The following is an 18,440-nucleotide window of genomic DNA, read 5'->3' as shown; positions in this document are numbered from 1 at the left end:
GGACAACAAGGAAAGCACTTAAAAAAAAAAAAAACCCACAAAAAAAACCCTACTTGTCAATTCTATGCCTACATAATGGTTCAGGGACTATATACCTACATAATAGTTCAGTGTGCTTTCTATTGATTTTGTTTGGGAAGCAGGATATTTTTTGTGCCCTGGCATTGTCTTCAGAGACAGAACCTGCCTGGCCTATAATTCAAACGTCCTGGACTCAGTAACCTCAAGTGTCTTCTTGGAACATTAACCCTTGGTACTTTTTTGGATCTTATCTAATTCTGGGGTAGTGACCTGGAGCAAACTGTGGATATTTATTTACTTTTTTTTTTTAACGTTTATTTATTTATTTTGAGAGAGCTAGAGACAACACAAGTAGGGGAGGGGCAGAGAGAGAGGGAGAGAGAGAGAATCCCAAGCAGGCTCTGCACTGCCAGCACAGAACCCAATGCAGGGCTCAAACCCACGAAACTGTGAGATCATGACCTGAGCCGAAACCAAGAGCCGCATGCTTAACCAACTAAGCCACCCAGGCACCCCTGGGTATTTATTTTTAAGCGATCTCTACACCCAACACAGTGCTCAAACTCACAACCCAAAAAAAAACTAGAAGGTTGGCAAGAGTACTGACTGCCTGGGTTCAAGGAAGTGCTTTAATTTGTGAGCATTAAATTTGGAATTAAAAATCAGTATGATAGTTTGTTGTACAAGAATAGCAGCATGAATATTAAAAAAAAATGTGACTGTTTTCTGGCTGAGCAAACCAACAGGATGTATGGAGCCCAAAAATGCTGCAAAGCAGAAGCAAACATTCAAAGGAAATCTCTAAAGAGAGACAAAGTAAATATAAAATGTTCTTTGGCTTAGAAGTTAAGACTGTCCTTAGAGGTCATGTCAGGACCTTGATTATTTATCTTTGGATATTTGTGAGCCAGACAGAGCTGCCAAGTTACAAGAATAAAACAGGCTTTTACCCATAAGCAGGTTAAATGAAAGGAAGATTGAGTGCACGTACACCAAAACATCAGGGCCACTCTTTCCTCAAGAAGTCTGAAAGTGTTTCACCTTGCTACAGAGAAAGACCAGAACTGCCCCAGCATGATTCTGAACCTGCAGGTGAAAAATCCAGGGGTGCCCATGGGAATTGGGATGGAAGAAAATAAAAAGATCACACCTAGCCAGATGTAGTATATGCACTGATCAGTGGGGAGGGCTGTTGTTTACTTTTTACCATGTTCCAGGGAAGCATGGGTGGTAATCAGATCAGGATTTGGTTTGGGTGGTCTTAGCTTTGAAGTTTTCAACTTTCTTGCCTGTGCTCACAAGTTTTTTGTCTCCATGCAACTCAGTGATCCACACTGCTATTGATACTATAACCATTTTCTTCAGCATCTGGGATTGGGCAGCACAAGTGGAAGCTATAGACTCCATCATTTGGCTCCTCAGCCCCTCCATGAAGAGTTCCTGGGAGGAAGGGACTGATTGTACCTCTAGGACAGAGCAGGGCATAAGATGATCAGTGCAAGAAGGGAAACAGAGGTGTGAGCAAGATGGAATGAACATGAGAAACATAATACCTGGCTTGCCTGGATCAAAGCATGCTGAAGAACAATCCTAGGGCACAACAGATGAAAGGTGCCAACGGGATCATCAGATTCCAAATTCCACCTGACTCAGGAATCCTCTGCTTGAGAATCCTGACCAGTGGTCAGCCAGCTTCTGTTTGGAATTTTCAAAGATATTTCTGGTAGGCACAGAATTGTAGCACTCCGATCCCTTTCCAAGAAAGGACTTAGCAACCCAGCTTCAAGGAATGTGGTTAGCTGATAACCTCCAGCTGTTAGTGCCTTCAGGGTTTGCCTCAGCTTTGGAGCTGAGATCAGTTTTTCCCTGGAGTCCCCAGCCAATGCCTGAGCAAGGTGGTAGTATAAAGGCCTGACCATTTCTGCCCAACATGGCACTCCTCTAGTGGACAACGTTTGCTCTGGAACCCCCTCAGCGGCCTGGCAGAGACTTAGTCAGAACTGTACGACAGTCTGAAGGCTTTCCTGCCCGATCTTGCTTTCTCTCTTTTTCCTTTCCAAGTGTTACTCTTCAATAAAGCACAGGGGATTTTTTTTTTTAGGGCATAAGTTATTATTATTATTTTTTTATTTTTTGTTAAAACTCTACCCCCAACATGGGACTCGAACTCATGACCCTGAGATTAAGAGTCATATGCTCTAGGGGCACCTGGGTGGCTCAGTCGGTTAAGTCTCCAACTTTGGCTCTGGTCATGATCTTGCGGTTCATGAGTTCGAGGCCTGTGTCAGGCTCTGTGCTGACAGCTCGGAGCCTGGAGCCTGCTTCAGATTCTGTGTCTCCCCCTCTCTCTCTGCCCCTCCCCCACTTGTGCTTCCTCTCTCTCTCTCTCAAAAATAAATAAACATTAAAAAAAAAGTCATATGCTCTACAGACTGAGCCAGCCAGGTGTCCCAGGCACAAGCTATTCTTTATGATCCCGTAATGGTGGAAACATGACACTACACATTTGTCAAAACCCACAGAATTTTACACCACAAAAAGTGAACCCTAATGTATATACATTAAAGAAAAATCACTCAGGAGGTCAGGGGATCCCAGGATGGAACTGGTAGGACAATCTAAATGTATTACAAATGTATGAAACATCTTTACTTAAAGAGGTTGAGGGGAAAAAGGGGCTGATCTAAGTAACTTTGGAAATGAGTGGAGTAAGACTAACAGCCAAATAAACTATACATAAGCACTGTATTCTGACTGATAAAGTTGTTTCCCATAGGAGCCCATGTTAACAATTCTAATACCACTCTACATGTATATCACAATTGAACAATGAGGTAAATGGATGGCAAATGGTGGGAGCCAGGTTTTTCTGTTGAAGTAGGAAGTTACAGGTAAGCAAAGGGAGGTCTACAAAGAGCCATGTGGTAATAGATTAGAACTGGAGACATCAGTATGAATCCATGTTTGGTTCCATATAGATTACGTATAGAAATATTAATAAATAGGGGCACCTGGGTGGCTCAGTCGGTTGAGTGTCCAACTTCGGCTCAGGTCATCATCTCGCGGTTTGTGAGTTCGAGCCCCACATCGGGCTCTGTGCTGACGGCGCAGAGCCTGGAGCCTGCTTCGGATTCTGTGTGTGTCTCCCTCTCTCTCTACGCCCCCCCCCCCCCACTCACACTCTGTCTCTCTCTCCTTCAAAAATAAATAAACATTAAAAAAAATTAATAAGAAAAGAAATATTAATAAATATGTTTACATACACAGGTTAGTATACACACATATATCTTCCTGCTCTATGAGCTGAGAGGGCGTAAAAGCAACATCATCTCTGTATAACAAGCATGCACAGCACCCAGATCTTGGTTTTCAATTCCATTCTCTAATTAAAGGAACCAGGGCTACTTCTTGGAGAAATGGTTGATTCTAGGACTGAGGCAAGAAATATACAAGATGATCCTGGAACACCTTTTAGTGCCAGAAAGTAAAGAAGTGCTCAAAAAACAAACAAACACGACACCAAAACCCACGCTGATAGAGCTATAACAAAGGGACACAGAAGCCAACTGAAAGACTTCCCAATGGTCAAAGCTGGAACAAGTTGAGAAATGAAATTAAGAAATTAGTGTTGAGGGGCGCCTGGGTGGCTCACTTGGTTAAGCGTTCAACTTCAGCTCAGGTCACGATCTCCTGGTTTGTGAGTTGGAGCCCTGCATCGGGCTCTGTGCTGACAGCTTGGAGCCTGGAGCCTGCTTCGGATTCTGTGTCTCCTCCTCTCTCTGCCCCTCCCCCCCCTCTCAAAAATAAGCAAACATTTAAAAAATTTAAAAAAAAGAAATTAGTGTTGGATTATAACCTGAAGTATGAAATAATTATGTATAAGTTTCTACAATATAAATAAATGATTTAACAAATAAATAAGTAAAAGGACAAATGTTCCATGAAGAAAAATTCCAAATAACTTATGTAGATACTCCAGTCTCAATAAAGTAATGCTTAACTCTCCACTCCTTAAGCATGGACTGTGCATAGTGACTTCCTCCCAAAGAATACAAAACAGAAAGAGGGAAAAAAAGAGTAACTGTACAGTGCAGAAATCTGACAAACACTGCTTCAGCCATGTGATCAAAGTTGACATCAACAGTGATAAGTCATGTTGACAGTATGTACCCCTGTCTTGATGCAAGGAAATGGTACTTCACTTCTGTGGTCTTCCTTCTAAGAACCCATAACCACAGTATAATCATGAGAACAACATAAGACAAATTCCAATTGAGATATTCTACAAAATACTGGATCATTGGTCCTCAAAGCTCTCTGGGTTGTCAAAACCAAGGAAAGTCTGAGAAACTCTCAAACCAAAAGTAACCAGAGGAGTTATAACTACTAAATGCAACGTGGCACCCTGGATGAGATCTTGGAACAGAAATTGGACATTGAGCAAGAACTAAAGAAATCTAAATAAAACACAAACTTTAGTTAATAATTATGTATCAATACTGGAATTGTGACATGGGTTCCACACAAATGTTAAATGTTAATGACAAGAGATTCTGGATGTGAATTATACTGGAACACTCTATACTATCTTCACAAGTTTTTGTAAATCTAAAACTGTTATAAAATGAAAAGGTTACTTTCAAAAACACTCCCTGATATTGTTAAAATTAACTTTCTTATATTTAGCTGACATGATCCTCCTGGTTTTCTCCATCTTCCTCTCCTCCTCCTCCTCCTCCTCCTTCTTCTCTTTCTTCTTTCTTCTTTTTCTTCTTCTTTTTCTTCTTCTTCTTCTTCTTCTTCTTCTTCTTCTTCTCCCCCTCCTCCTCCTCCTCCTCCTCCTCCTCCTCCTCCTCCTTCTTCTTCTTCTTCTTCTCCTTCTCCTTCTCCTCCTCCTCCTCCTCCTCCTCCTCCTTCTCCTCCTTCTCCTTCTCCTCCTTCTCCTTCTCCTCCTCCTCCTCCTCATCCTTCTCCTCCTCCTCCTCCTTCTCCTCCTCGTCCTTCTCCTTCTCCTCCTCCTTCTTCTCCTTCTTCTTTCTTCTTCTTCTTCTTCTTCTTCTTCTTCTTCTTCTTCTTCTCCCTCTCCTCCTCCTCCTCCTCCTCCTCCTCCTCCTCCTCCTCCTCCTTCTCCTCCTTCTCTTTTTTCTCCTTCTCCTTCTCCTCCTTCTTCTACTTGATGATCCTCCTGGTTTTCTCTTTCTCCTCCTCCTCCTCTTCCTCTTCCTCTTCCTCCTCCTCCTCCTCCCCCTTCTTCTTCTTCTTCTTCTTCTTCTTCTTCTTCTTCTTCTTCTTCTCTCTTAATTTTTAACGTTTATTTTTGAGAGGGAGAGAGTGTGTGTGTGTGAGTGGGGAAGGACAGAGACAGAAGGAGACACAGAGCCTGAGGCAGTCTCCAGGCTCTTGAGCCGTCAGCACAGAGCCCAACACTAGGCTCTAATTCAGGAATCACGAGATTGTGACCCGAGCCGAAGTCAGATGCTTAACTGACTGAGCCACCGAGGTGCTCTGACTTGGTTTTCTTCTGAAGTTATTTTTATTTTGCATATTGTCTCATAACCACCTTCACCCATGAGGCCCAAGACCTCATTATTTTTGCCCACAGCAACCTTAGCAAATACCTAGAAAAAAGTCTGGGAATACAGTGAGCACTCAAAAAGATTTATTAGTTGAATGAACAAATACAACTAATACAACTAATACAACTGGTCTATTTTCTTTTACATGATGGTTCTTCAAACATATGGATTTGCATCCCTCCAAGTTTTCTTTACTTTAAGCTGGAAACCTCTAGATTCTTCACTTGTTTTTCACTTGACATAGGCACCTGGTACTGGCACTGGATGATGATACAGTAGTAATAAATTTATTTATTTATTTATTTATTTAGTGCTTTATCATATGCTGTGCACTGTGGTAAGTAAGCACTTTTAAAACAACTTCTCTTTTAGCCACACAAAATTTATGCTTTACAAGTCAGGCATTGTTAGATGATTTCTGGAATGTCATTATTCCTCTTAAAGAATGGCCCTAGATCTGGACTCTACTGACTAGGTGCATTCTGGACAGAGGAACTATCACCCTCTCCAATGTCTTTGTCTATCAACATGACCTATGTGGGGGATAGGTTTGCTGAAGCAGCAGTGAAGCCATGCTTTTATTGTTGTCCTCTAGCCAGTGATCATCATGCTGGTCTGTGATGAGTGAAGGAGCTTGTAGCAGACTGTAAACCAAGCATATCACTCAAGTACACTGTTTAGTTAGCTGGCTTGTTTTCACAGGAAGGCCTTCTCAATGAAGGAAGCTGTGTGTTGATTTATATTCTGATATCAGCCCTTCATCTTGTTGTGGACTGGCACTCTGAGTAGCACTGATCTAAGCCACAATTCTCAGCATTGTTTTCCTGTTCTGTGTTGTAACAGACTCAATATCTAGTGCATTCCTGCTGCCTATCAACTTCTAGCAAATGGAACTACTCAGGGTAGAAATCCCACAAAGAATACTCAAAGATTGTCCAGAAGGAGGGCAGTTGGTGAGAAGGTGTGAGAAGGGTGAGAAGGATGTGAGAGGGTGAAATAGTAGAGAAGTCCTTAGACTGAGTCTATTTTAGTCCTGGATCTCTCATTCGCCAGCTGTTGGTAGGGAAATTCCCCTCTCCAGGTCTCATTTTCCTCATCTGTAAAAGAAGGTGATGGAGCCAGGTAATTGCTTTCAGTTTTTGTGCTCTAGGTTTTAACTCCTTGAGTCAAATGATTTCCACACACAAAATGTCCCTAGGCTATGCTTTTCCACAACTTTTGCGTCGCCATCACATCTGCCACCATTTTGTTTCCCACAATGTTTGCCTGGTGACTGAACAACTGGCCTCAGAAAGGGAATGTCACAGCAATATCCATCAGCCAGGCCCAAAGATAAGAGATTAAGAGTCTAGGGGCTGAAAGGCATCTTCTGCAATATGTGTCTCCCAATGACTGAGCAATGCTTTTGTCAAACAGAGGTGTCAATAAAAGTGGGCCATTAGAATAGTTCTGGAATTTTCTGGTACTGCATGAGGGCTTGGAAGTTACCACTCTGTCCTAACAGCAAGTAAAAAGCTGAACAGACTGAAAAATCAACAACTCTTCTTTGATCCATAAGAAAGGGAAGGACACAGGACAAACCACTGCACCCAAGATTGGAGAGACAGACAGGTGAGTACAGAAAGTCATTGCTTACCAGAGCAGAGATGCATAAGCAGAGACACCATGGAAGCCACTTGGATATCGACAAATTGATTCTAATTATCTATATGAAGAGGCGAAAGACCCAGAATAGCCAACAGGATTTTGAGGGAGAGGAACAAAGTTGTAGAAGTGACATTACTCAACTTCAAGACTTACTATAAAGCTACAGTACTCAAGACAGTGTACTGTCTTTCACTATTGGTGAAAGAACAGACAAATAAATCAATGGAACAGAACAGGGAGCATGGAAATAGGCCCACACACATATAGTCAAAGGAGCAAAGGCAAGACAATGGGCAAAGATAGTCTTTCCAACAAATGGTGCAGGGACAACTGGAACGTCCTTCATAAAACTGACTCAAAATGGATCACAGACCTAAATGTAAAATGCAAAACTATAAAACTTCTCAAAAATAATACAGGAGAAAATATGGATGGCTTTGAGTGTGGAGATGACTTTTTTGATACAATACCAAAGACACAATGAATGAAAGAAATTATTAAAAACTTGGACTCATTAAAATTAAAAATTTTCTGCTCTGTTTGAAAAACACTGTCAAGAGAATGAGAAGATAAGCCACAGACTGAGAGAAAATATATGCAAAGGACAGATCTGATAAAGTTCATTACCTAAAGTTTACGAAAAACTCTTAAAACTGAACAATAAAGAAACAAGCGGAGCGCCTGGGTGGCTCAGTCAGTTAAGTGTCTGACATCGTCTCGGGTCATGATCTCACGGTTTGTGAGTTCGAGCCCCATGTCGGGCTCTGTGGTGACAGCTCGGAGCCTGGAGCCTGCTTCAGATTCTGTGTCTCCCTCTCTCTCTGCCCCTCCCCTGCACATGCTCTGTCTCTCTCTGTCTCAAAAATAAATAATAAACATTAAAAAAAAAAAGAAACAAGCTGATTAAAAAATGGGCCAAAGACTATAACAGGCATTTCAATAAAGAAGCTATGCAGATGGCAAATAAGCATTTGAAAAGATGCTCCACAGACAAATATGATATGATTTCACTCATATGTGGAATTTAAGAAACAAACATGATGAGCATGTTCATTTAAGGCAAACATAGGGGAAGGGAAGCAAAAATAAGATAAAAACAGAGAGGAAAATGGGGCGCCTGGGTGGCGCAGTCGGTTAAGCGTCCGACTTCAGCCAGGTCACGATCTCGCGGTCTGTGAGTTCGAGCCCCGCGTCAGGCTCTGGGCCTCGGAGCCTGGAGCCTGTTTCCGATTCTGTGTCTCCCTCTCTCTCTGACCCTCCCCCGTTCATGCTCTGTCTCTCTCTGTCCCAAAAATAAATAAAAAACGTTGAAAAAAAAAATTAAAAAAAAAAAAAACCAGAGAGGAAAACAAACCATAAGAGACTCTTAAATACAGAGAACAAACTGAGGGCTGCTGGAGGGGTGTTGGGTGGTGGGATGGACTAAATGGGTGATGGGCATTAAGGAGGGCACTTGTTGGGATGAGCACTGGGTGTTATATGTAAGTGATGAATCACTAAATTCTATTCCTGAAATCATCATTACTATAGGTTAACTAACTTGGATTTAAATTAAAAAGATAGAATAGAGAAACAAGATACTCCGCATCATACATCATCAGAGAAATGCAAATTGAAACAGTGAGATACCACTGCACACCAATTAGAACGGTCAAAATCTGGAACACTGACAACACCAAATGCTGGTGAAGATGTGGAGGAACAGGAACTCTCATACATTGCTGGAAGGAATGCAAAATAGGACAACTGCTTTGGAAGATGGTTTGGCAATTTCTCATAAAACTAAACATACTTTTACCATTCACTCTAGCAATTTCACTCCTTGGGATTAATGCAATGGAGTTGAAAACTTATGTCCATAAAAAATGCACACAGATGTTTATAGCATCTTTATTCATAATTGGCAAAGCCTGGAAGCAACCAAGATGTCATTCAGTAGGTGAATGAATAAATAAATTGTGGTAATCCAGATAATGGAATATTATTCAGGGCTAAAAATAAATGAGCTGTGAAACCATGAAAAGACACGGAGGAACCTTAAATGCATATTATTCAGTGAAAGGAGCCAAGGATAAGGCTACATACTATATAATTCCAACCATGGGACATTCTGGAAAAGGCAAAACTCTGGAGACAGTAAAAAGATCAGTGGTTGCCAGTGTAGGGGGATGTGGAGAAGACAAATAGGCATAGTACAGAGGATTTTAGGGCAGTGAAAACACTCAGTATGAGATTATAATGATGGGTATAGATCATTATACATTTGTCCAAACCCATAGATTGTACAACACCAAGAGTGAACCATAAGGTAAACTATGGACTTCGTGTGATTATGATGTGTCAATGTAGGTTCATCTTTGGTAAAAATGGACCATTCTGGTGAATATTGTTGATAATGGGGGAGGCTATGCATGTGTAGGGGCAGGAGGCATATAGGAAATCTCTCTGCCTTCCCCTCAATGTTTTTTGTAACCTTAAATTGTTCTAAAATAAAATCTTTAAAAAATTGTTCTGAAGGAATTCACCTGTGCCTCTATCACTCTCTGTAGTAAGCTGAATAATGACCCCAAAGGTATCAGGTCCCACTCCCTGGAACCTGTAAATGTGACCTTATTTATAAAAATTTTATTTTATTTGCAAATGTAACAAAAGATTTTGAAATGGATAGACTGTCTTGGATTATCTGGGTGGGCCCTAAATGCAATTACAAGAGTCCTTCTAAAAAAGGGAAGCAGAGGAAGATTTCACACACAGAAGAGGAACAGGCAATACGACCACGGAGGCAGATACTGAAGTGATGTGGCCACAAGCTAAGGAGAGTGGCAGCCACCAGAAGCTATTGAAGAAGCATGGCCCTTCAGATATCTCAATTTCTGCCCAGTGATACTGATTTTGGACTTCTGGCCCCCAGAACGGTGAAAGAATAAATTTCTGTTGTTTCAAGCCACCAAGTGTGTGGCCATCTGTTAGAGCAGCCACAGGAAACTTACATAGCCTCTTCCTAAATTTCACCTTCCTTTCATATAGATTTTTCTTTCTGTAATAAACAAAGCCACCCACATGTATCAGTCAGGATCCTGGCAGGTAACACTGCCCAGTTTGAGAGTTTGATAAAGGGACTGTAGGAGCACCTGGGTGGTTCAGTCAGTTAAGTCTCCGACTCAATTTCGGTTCAGGTCATGATCTCAGCTTGTGAGTTCAAGCCCCACGTCGGGCTCTGCGCTGACAGTGCTGGGCCTGCTTGGGATTCTCCTTCTCTCTCTCTCTCTCTGCCCCTCCCCAGCTTGTGCACACGCATGCTCTCTCTCTCTCAAAATAAATAAGCTTAAAAAAAACAAAAGGACTGTATACAAAGGTCTGAGTAGAGTGTGAGAGATCTCCAGAGAGTGTAGTTTCACATAGCTGAACAGTGAGGGAGACTCCAGCACCACTCCAGGCCTAAAGGGTGAGGGAGACAGAGCTGGATGGAGAGAGAGGGCTGACAGGAGCTGTGGCCTTCGGTCAGGGGACACAGTCGGCCCCCAGCAATGCCGCAGCAAACGGGCAGAGGAATAAGCACCTCATATCACTCTCTTCCCTTCCTCTGATTTCCTGCCAGTGGCCTCTGTTGCCTGCACCTAACTGGAAGGGAGCCATTCACATCAGCCTCCTGCACACAGAGAAAAGTGGAGAAGAGTGGAGAGTGGATTTATAAGGGCACATGGAAATATATGGCAACCGCATAACTTTAATCTCTTCCCAAAACCATCCACTTAACAGACTGGTCTTAGCTCTGTGGCCTTGGGCAAGTCACTACTACCCTGAGCTTCCTTCTCTTCATCAGCAAAAGGAAGGATGTAGACTAGGAGGTTTTTACGATCCCTTTCAGCTCTGATGCTCTGGATCCTAGAAGCAGACTAAACCCTTAGCAGGCTAACGCTGACACATGCCTAGAGTCCTGACAGCTGTTTGCTTATTCAGATATCAGCAGGCCCCTCTTTTCCATGACGCACCTCCGCATTTATGCAAGCACGTGTGGGGCATGCCGGTTACTGAGCCGCTGGGAGGAAAGGAGCAGGCTGTGCTCACTCACCATGTGCACGTGTCACAGGCGTGCTGGAACAGGGCAGCCAACGGCGTGCGGCGAGGAGGCAGGGGAGACAGGCAAGCCACTTACCTGATGGCCAGGACGCGGTCAGTGGGCACGTCTGCTTGTCCCTCCAGAAAGCTCCAGGGGGCCCGGGCAGCTGGTGCAGCCCTCAGGCCAGCCTGGCAACATCCCTGGCAGCCCCAGTACGGGGCAGCTGCCAGCAGCCACACACATGGTAATAATTAGCCAGCGAGTCAAACTACAGAAACTTCCAAGGGTCCAGGATGGCCCCACGTTGAACAAGGAACATATACCAAGCCTTCCCCTGCTGCCTTGAGACGTTTTGTTCTGTATTAGGTCTGCTTTTACAACTACTCCTGTCTGCTTCTGTCTCTTTGAAAACTCCTTTGGAAAGGGAGGATGAGGCCAAGGAAGAGAACATCTTCATTAGTCCCTCAGGCCTGCAAGTGTAGGAGGTGCAAACTACCCACCCTCCCCCATCCCCATACACCTTGGGTGGCCCGGGACAAACGACAGATTTCCTCCCTTCTCTTAACCCCACCCATAGTCATTAACTAGGACCCTCCATAACTCCTGATGGGCCCCACAGGAGCACTGGTTTATAGTGTGTGATTTGGGGGTGGGGGGGCCTAACAAGGACCTATACCCCAAATCCTTTTTTTTTTTAAATGTTTATTTATTTTTGAGAGACAGAGAGAGAGAGAGAGCATGAGCAGGGGAGGGGCGGACACAGAGGGAGGCACAGAATCCGAAGCAGACTCCAGGCTCTGTCAGCATGGAGCCCAACATGGGGCTCGAACCCACGAACGGTGAGATCATGCCCTGAGTCTAAGTCAGACACTTAACTGACTGAGCCACCCAGACACTCTGATATCCCCAAATCCTTAAAATCCCTCCCCAAACTGCTAATTCCTAAATTCCATTGTCATCTTGTTTCCAGCAAAACAATTTGATTCTTGTTGCACACACACCCACACTTGAGGAATATGTGTTTCAATGTTGTCCAGTGAGTTAAGGGCCTGAGGAGCTTGCTGGAGGTGAGGAAGGAAGAAGAGTCTGCGTGTGAGGGATATAAGTGGAAGTGGGGCCTCCAGGAAAGACAAAAGGACACACAGAGGGGGGACCTGGGCACTGGGGAACAGCATCACCTATGTCACACTGCTGTCTAGAGCTGCCCCTGCCGAGCCGGTGCTAAAGATGTTTTGTGAGAATTCAGATAATTCAGCAGCTTCTCTATCAAGAACACGTGAGAAGCTTGCACTGCGGACCTCAGACCCTCAGAAAGGGGCTGCCTTTCCAGGGTTGGAGCAGATAGCCACCATGGAATGTGGTTAGGGGATGCCTGGGGGTCTCCCTTCTCCAAAATGCTTCCCCTCCTCACTGCCAGGGTGAGATCTAAGTCTCCCATTAGAGCCAAACCTGCGTATCAATTCATTTATTAATCACTTTCCAGTGGTTGGCTGAAAGTCAAGCACTGGTCAAAGGGAGTTCTGATGGACCACAAAAAGGATTCATTTTAGATACAGGACGCTGAGGGTATGAGGTGCAAAGCAAGGCTCAGTGGGAGGCTGCAGCTGGGACCTTCTCTGTCTTGCAGAAAGTGACAGAGATCCTTGCATAGAAGGAGGGAGGAGGGGCGCCTGGGTGTCTCAGTCAGTTAAGTGTCCAACTCTTGATTTCTGCTCAGGTCATGATCTCATGGGTTTGTGGGTTCAAACCCACCTCAGGGTCTGCACAGTGCAAAGCCTGTTTGGGATTCTCCTTCTCCCTCTCTCTGCCCCTCCCCTGCTCGCTTGCCCTCTCTCTCTCAAAATAAATTAATTAACTTAAAAAAATAAAAAATAAACTAAAATAAAGAAAAGGAGGGAGGAATTCCTGGACACAGGGACTCTGGAGAGAATGGAAACAGGTTCAGATAGCAACCTGCTTGCCGGGCCCTGCCTGAGAGTGTGCTTGCTTAGATGCAATTACTGTGCATCCAGCACCCCGACCCCGGCCTGCCTTTGCATCTTTGACTCCGGTTCTACAAAATGCCTAAGTGCTTCACTAGACCTCATGCTGTGGGTGTTCCTGCTCCCTCCATCCTCTTCCCAACAGCACTCTTCAAACAGACAGAAATGGCCTAAATCAGGGAGGATTAGATCCACTAGAACCAAACTGTGAGATTTAAGCACCATGCGCAAACCAGACGGTCCTGAGTTAGTGCCAACCCTAGCACTTACCAGCTGTGCGTGTGTTTACGCATATTGTTTTCTTCTCTAAACTTTGCATTCTGCATTTGTAAACTGGGGATACGTACAAGTAGTACCTTGATATGCAGTTCTGAGGATTAAGCAAATGAGAAAATGCGTATGAAGCACTTGGCACAGTGCCTGGTTCATAGTAAGTGCTCAATAAATACCAATTATTAATTCATATCTTGCCTACTTTTCCTTCCAGTAAAGGTTGGCAAACTGATGCACATAGCTTTCAAAATCCTTGCAAATTTAATCTAGGCTTAGGCTCTGCACAGATTTGTTCTTTGAAAAAGCCACAAAATTCTTTTGTAATTCATGATCTCTTTACTGGCTTTTTATCTGCTATATTTAGCTCTTAAATTTTATATCTCAGCTTGAAACCCTGAAGCCATTCTTCTAAAAATATAAGTGGTTCAGCCATTGGCATTTGCTCACTGAAAGCACAAGCAATTTTTTTTTCAAAATAACAATAGGTCAGAGGTGGGACTAATTACCATAACTTCTTTTTTTTTTTTTTTTTTTTTTTTTTTAACGTTTATTTATTTTTGAGACAGAGAGAGACATAGCATGAACGGGGGAGGGGCAGAGAGAGAGGGAGACACAGAATCAGAAGCAGGCTCCAGGCTCTGAGCCATCAGCCCAGAGCCCGATGCGGGGCTCGAACTCACGGACCGCGAGATCATGACCTGAGCTGAAGTCGGACGCTTAACCGACTGAGCCACCCAGGCGCCCCTACACCATAACTTCAAAGATAAATAAATTATACTTCATTTAATCAAAGGATCCAATTTGGCAAGGCCAACCCTAAAGACTAGCTGCTTTAGTTCTACCTCTTTAATCTCTAAGAGAACATCTTAATTCTTTCTCGTAAGTCCTAAGCTGGGACCCTGGTCCTTTCTGGCTGGGGTCCAGGAACAACCCTCTCCCACCCAGCTCACAGTTGAAATTGTTAGTGTCCATTTTATAGCCTCAAACACCAGGTACTTATTTCCAGATGGCCACCCAGCTACCTAAAGTTAACCCAACAACCTCTTTTACACATAATAACATATTTACTGAGTGCATACTCTGTGCCAGACACAGTTCTAAATGCTTTATGTGGACTAAACCACTTAATCATAATAATATCTCTATGAAATTGATACTGTCATTATCATCCCTCTATATGGGATATCGTTATTTTGATAATTTGTCTAAGATGACCTAACTAATATGCGGTGGTACTAGGATTTGAACCCGAGAAGTCTGGCTACAGAGCTGTTCTTTCCCACTAAATCACACCACCTCTGAGGGAAGAAGTAAAGCTTACCAAGGATATAGCTTAAAAATCCTGATTCCACTTTTTCACAGAAGCACCCTTCCTTCCATGGAACATTCTGTCCTGGCCTTGGTCACTCTGTTCCTCCCAGCCTATTCTCTGGGGCATCCTTTGCCCAAAATATGAACAAAACACACAACAATATCCCTCTTATCCCTGTCAAACAGGGCTGCAAAAATATTCAAGGCAGTGTGGCTCAGACTCAGAGGATGGGGTTCCAAATCCACCATCAACCCTAACCAGCTGGGTGCCCTTGAGCAAGTCACTTTATGTCTCTACCTTTAGATGCCCCATCAGCAGAGTGAGGGACCTGCCCAACTGCCTAATTGGGGGGCTTTTGTGGGGACTACATGAGCTAATTGGTGTAATGTGCTTAGCACAGTGCCTGGCTCAGTAGGTAAGCTGTTATCATTAAAAGAGAGCAGTAACACTATTATGATTATTGATCATGCAGTCCATAACTGGGAACAGAGTTGAGAAGGGCACATTCAGAAAAGACTCAGAGGGAGGCCACGTTGTAATATAAGCTTGCCTGTCCCTGCACACGAGGACCGGCTGCCTGAGATGGAAGAGTTCACCTCCAGACCTGGCCGGCACACACCTCCACTGGGTGCCCCAGGGCAGGAGATGATCACTAAGTCGGAGGCAGTGGGGAGGGCCAAGTGAGAGCTTGGACAGGGAAGCTAGAAATCCTCCCGGAAATCAACTCCATCCCACAAGCAGTCATTTTCAGCCCAGACGCATGACTTGTTCCAGTTTAACGGTTCTCAAAATTGTTCTCAAAACTTTCCTTCAGCTGGGCACCCCAACATACAAGTCCATAAAGGTGGAGGTGCTTGGTTGGAAGTAGGAAGAGGAGGCTTCTGGCTGAACTCCTCCCCAAAGGGACCCTGTGTCCCTTCTGAAAGACAATGATAACCTCAGACCACAGTTTGAGAAGCATTAAAAAAAATTTTTTTTTAATGTTTTATTTTTATTTTTGAGGGACAGAGACAGAGTGTGAGCAGGCAAAGGGCAGAGAGAGAGGGAGGCACAGAATCTGAAGCAGGCTCCAGGCTCTGAGCTGTCAGCACAGAGCCTGACACGGGGCTCGAACTTACGAACCGTGAGATCGTAACTTGAGCCGAAGTCAGACGCTTAACCAACTGGGCCACCCAGGCTCCCCGAGAAGCACTTTTTAAGAGAAATAAAAAGACATACTATATGAACCTTGCCCTTAGGGAGCTTGGAGTCCAGTGAGCTGGTGGCTACAGTCCTGTACTGACTGGCAAGTAAAGTCCAATGTCCCTCATGGAAGGTACAGATCCTCACAAGGCACCCTTGCTGTCACCCACATAACCCTGAGGCTTTTCAGTTGCAAGAGATCCTTCCACATTCATACCACACACTATAGGGACTGGGAAGGGCTTGCTTGCATTGTTCACTGGCTTCAATAAAATCATCTTTTAAATCTATTTTACCGCTCGCAGCTCTTCTCTAAGGTGGAGATTATCACTATGCCATTTTACAGATGAGGGACCTGAGGCTGAGGGCATTGAACTTGTCCAAAGTCACCCAACGAGGCAATGCAGGAACCAAGATTCAAATCCCCACCTTCCTGGTTTCAGAGCTTGGCAGCAAAGACCGGGGCCCCAGGCTACCTCAGTGCAGATCCCACCTCTGCCATGGGCTGGTTGTCTCTGCACCTTCAGTGTCCTCATGGGTAAGTAAAGGGGACGACAGTGACACCCACCACCCTTAGAATGGTGCCTGGCACCAGCAACCGTTGCTGTCTTGGGATCACCAGCTAATAGGTTATGACTAGTCTGTTCAATTCACGCTCTCATTTATGCAGCCTGTAAGAGAGCAGTGCAAGTGTGTGGCTCAGCAAAATACAGAGAAGTAAAAGCCACACGAGTTCAAAGAGAGGGCATTTGAGATGCTTCATTTATGACTGCTTCATAAATTTTTGAGTTACTCCTTAGGCAGAAGCCAAGCTGCGCTCTCCATGTCGGTCCCATGTCAGCACATGTGGTGCCAAGGCTGGCTTTCGGCGACGCACGGCCAGGAGCACGTCCCTGACAGAGCCAAGGGCCCCACGCAGCCTCCCGGGTGGACGGGTGACCTCTGCCACGCTCATCTGGGTCTCGAACGCCACCTGGGCGGACCCATAAACGCGCAGCGCTGGTGCTCAAGGTTCCCTGGGGGCCTGCGCCACATTTCCACGCCTGGAGAAGCCACTACAGAGTGTGCCCTTGGTGGGGGTGGGGCAGGGGAAGGAGACAGCACTGCCGGCCAGCCGGCAGAGCACGTGGTCAAGGTCCTGGGTGCCGGCTGCGCCCCAGCTCACCACTGCGAAAATGCCACTCGATCTATTCAGAGCTGAAGGTATTTACAAATGTGACATTCCAGGGACTCGAAGAAGAAGAAGAAGAAGAAGAAGAAGAGACAAACCTCCAAAGCCAGAGAAATCAGGGAACTCTCAGAATTCTGCCACAGCGCTTTCCATACCAGAAATCAAACAAAACGTGTGCTTCCAGGAACCCAGGAATTAAAGTTCAACTTGGAAAGAGAGGGAAAGAAACGTCGGACTTTATGGCTGTGCGTCCACGCCCCCCCCCCCCCCCCCCCACCGGCAAAAGAACACCGTCAGCCCAAGGCTTAAAGGACAAGTGCCTCTTTGGCTCAATACATGTCAAAGGATCGCAAGAACGTCGCAAGAACGTCCGGTGCCCCCGTTCCTACCTCTTCGGCTGGGGTCCCCACGGTCGTTTCTGTCTCCCTCTTCCACCACCTGCTACCGCGGATCCATCAACCCTGCTTGGGAAGCCGGCGCTGCTGCTCAGGGAGGGGTTCCGCGGAAGGAAGGGGAGGGCAGGCACTGAGATCACGGACGTGGGGAGGGGACGGTCTCCGAACCAAGCACTTGGTCAGAGGGAAAAGGATGTTTTGTAATTTTTGGCTTGAATTTCCAGAGGCAGAACAGGAAATGTCCACTGGGGCTGGGAGGTCTAGGGAGAAATGGGCTGAGTCTCCCTTCAGAGGGGTTTTTCTGTGGGCTCTCAACTGTGCCCTCTCTGGAATTCAAAGCTCCGTCTGAATTCTGGTGCCTTTTCCCCCTTACTCTTTCCTCTAGCACATTTTTTTTTTTTCTTAATGGAACGTCAGCTTCGTTCCTGACATGCTGGAAAAATTTTCCTCTGCCTAAACTTGGCTCAGGAACACTCTCTCCTTGTGAGAGAATTTCTCCTATTACAAAGTTCAGTTTAAAAAGAGAGGGCTATTTGTTTTGCCAATTTTTGTATTAGGGACATTTTTCATGGATTTTTTTTTTCTCTGAACGTCTGGATTTCAAGAAATATGCACACCCATATTCCTCTTGACTGTTTCCTACTCCCTTCCACTGGAAAAACAACAACAATAACTGGTAAAAGATTGCCTCAAAAATGTCCTTAAACTGTGGGTCTAGGTCAACCTTTTCCCTGCTCACATCTCCACCCACAGTGCAGGGTGCCTGGAGTGTGGTAAGGAGGAGTAATGCTGGTCTTCAAGACCCTCTCTTAGTTCTAGGT

General features: G+C 44.8%; 1 protein-coding gene across 6 annotated transcripts in view; it reads right to left on the bottom strand.

The window, feature by feature from the left end:
* TACC1 (transforming acidic coiled-coil containing protein 1) overlaps positions 1–17,773 on the bottom strand; it is a 121,129-nt gene extending 103,356 nt beyond the window's left edge. For 5 of the 6 annotated variants that reach the window (XR_009615999.3, XM_060653524.3, XM_060653529.3 and 2 more), the window contains exon 1: positions 17,614–17,742. The gene's annotated coding sequence lies outside the window, so the exon portion shown is untranslated. Of the gene's footprint in view, positions 1–17,613 lie in introns of all 6 variants that reach the window. The other variant, XM_060653537.3, reaches the window with a different exon arrangement.
* Positions 17,774–18,440: the final 667 nt, after the last annotated feature.

This window comes from Panthera onca, chromosome B1 (genome assembly GCF_046562875.1).
Source record: "Panthera onca isolate mPanOnc1 chromosome B1, mPanOnc1 haplotype 2, whole genome shotgun sequence".
Classification (NCBI taxonomy): domain Eukaryota; kingdom Metazoa; phylum Chordata; class Mammalia; order Carnivora; family Felidae; genus Panthera; species Panthera onca.
Note: the sequence above shows the minus strand (reverse complement) of the source record. Positions and strands in the feature narration are given on the sequence as shown.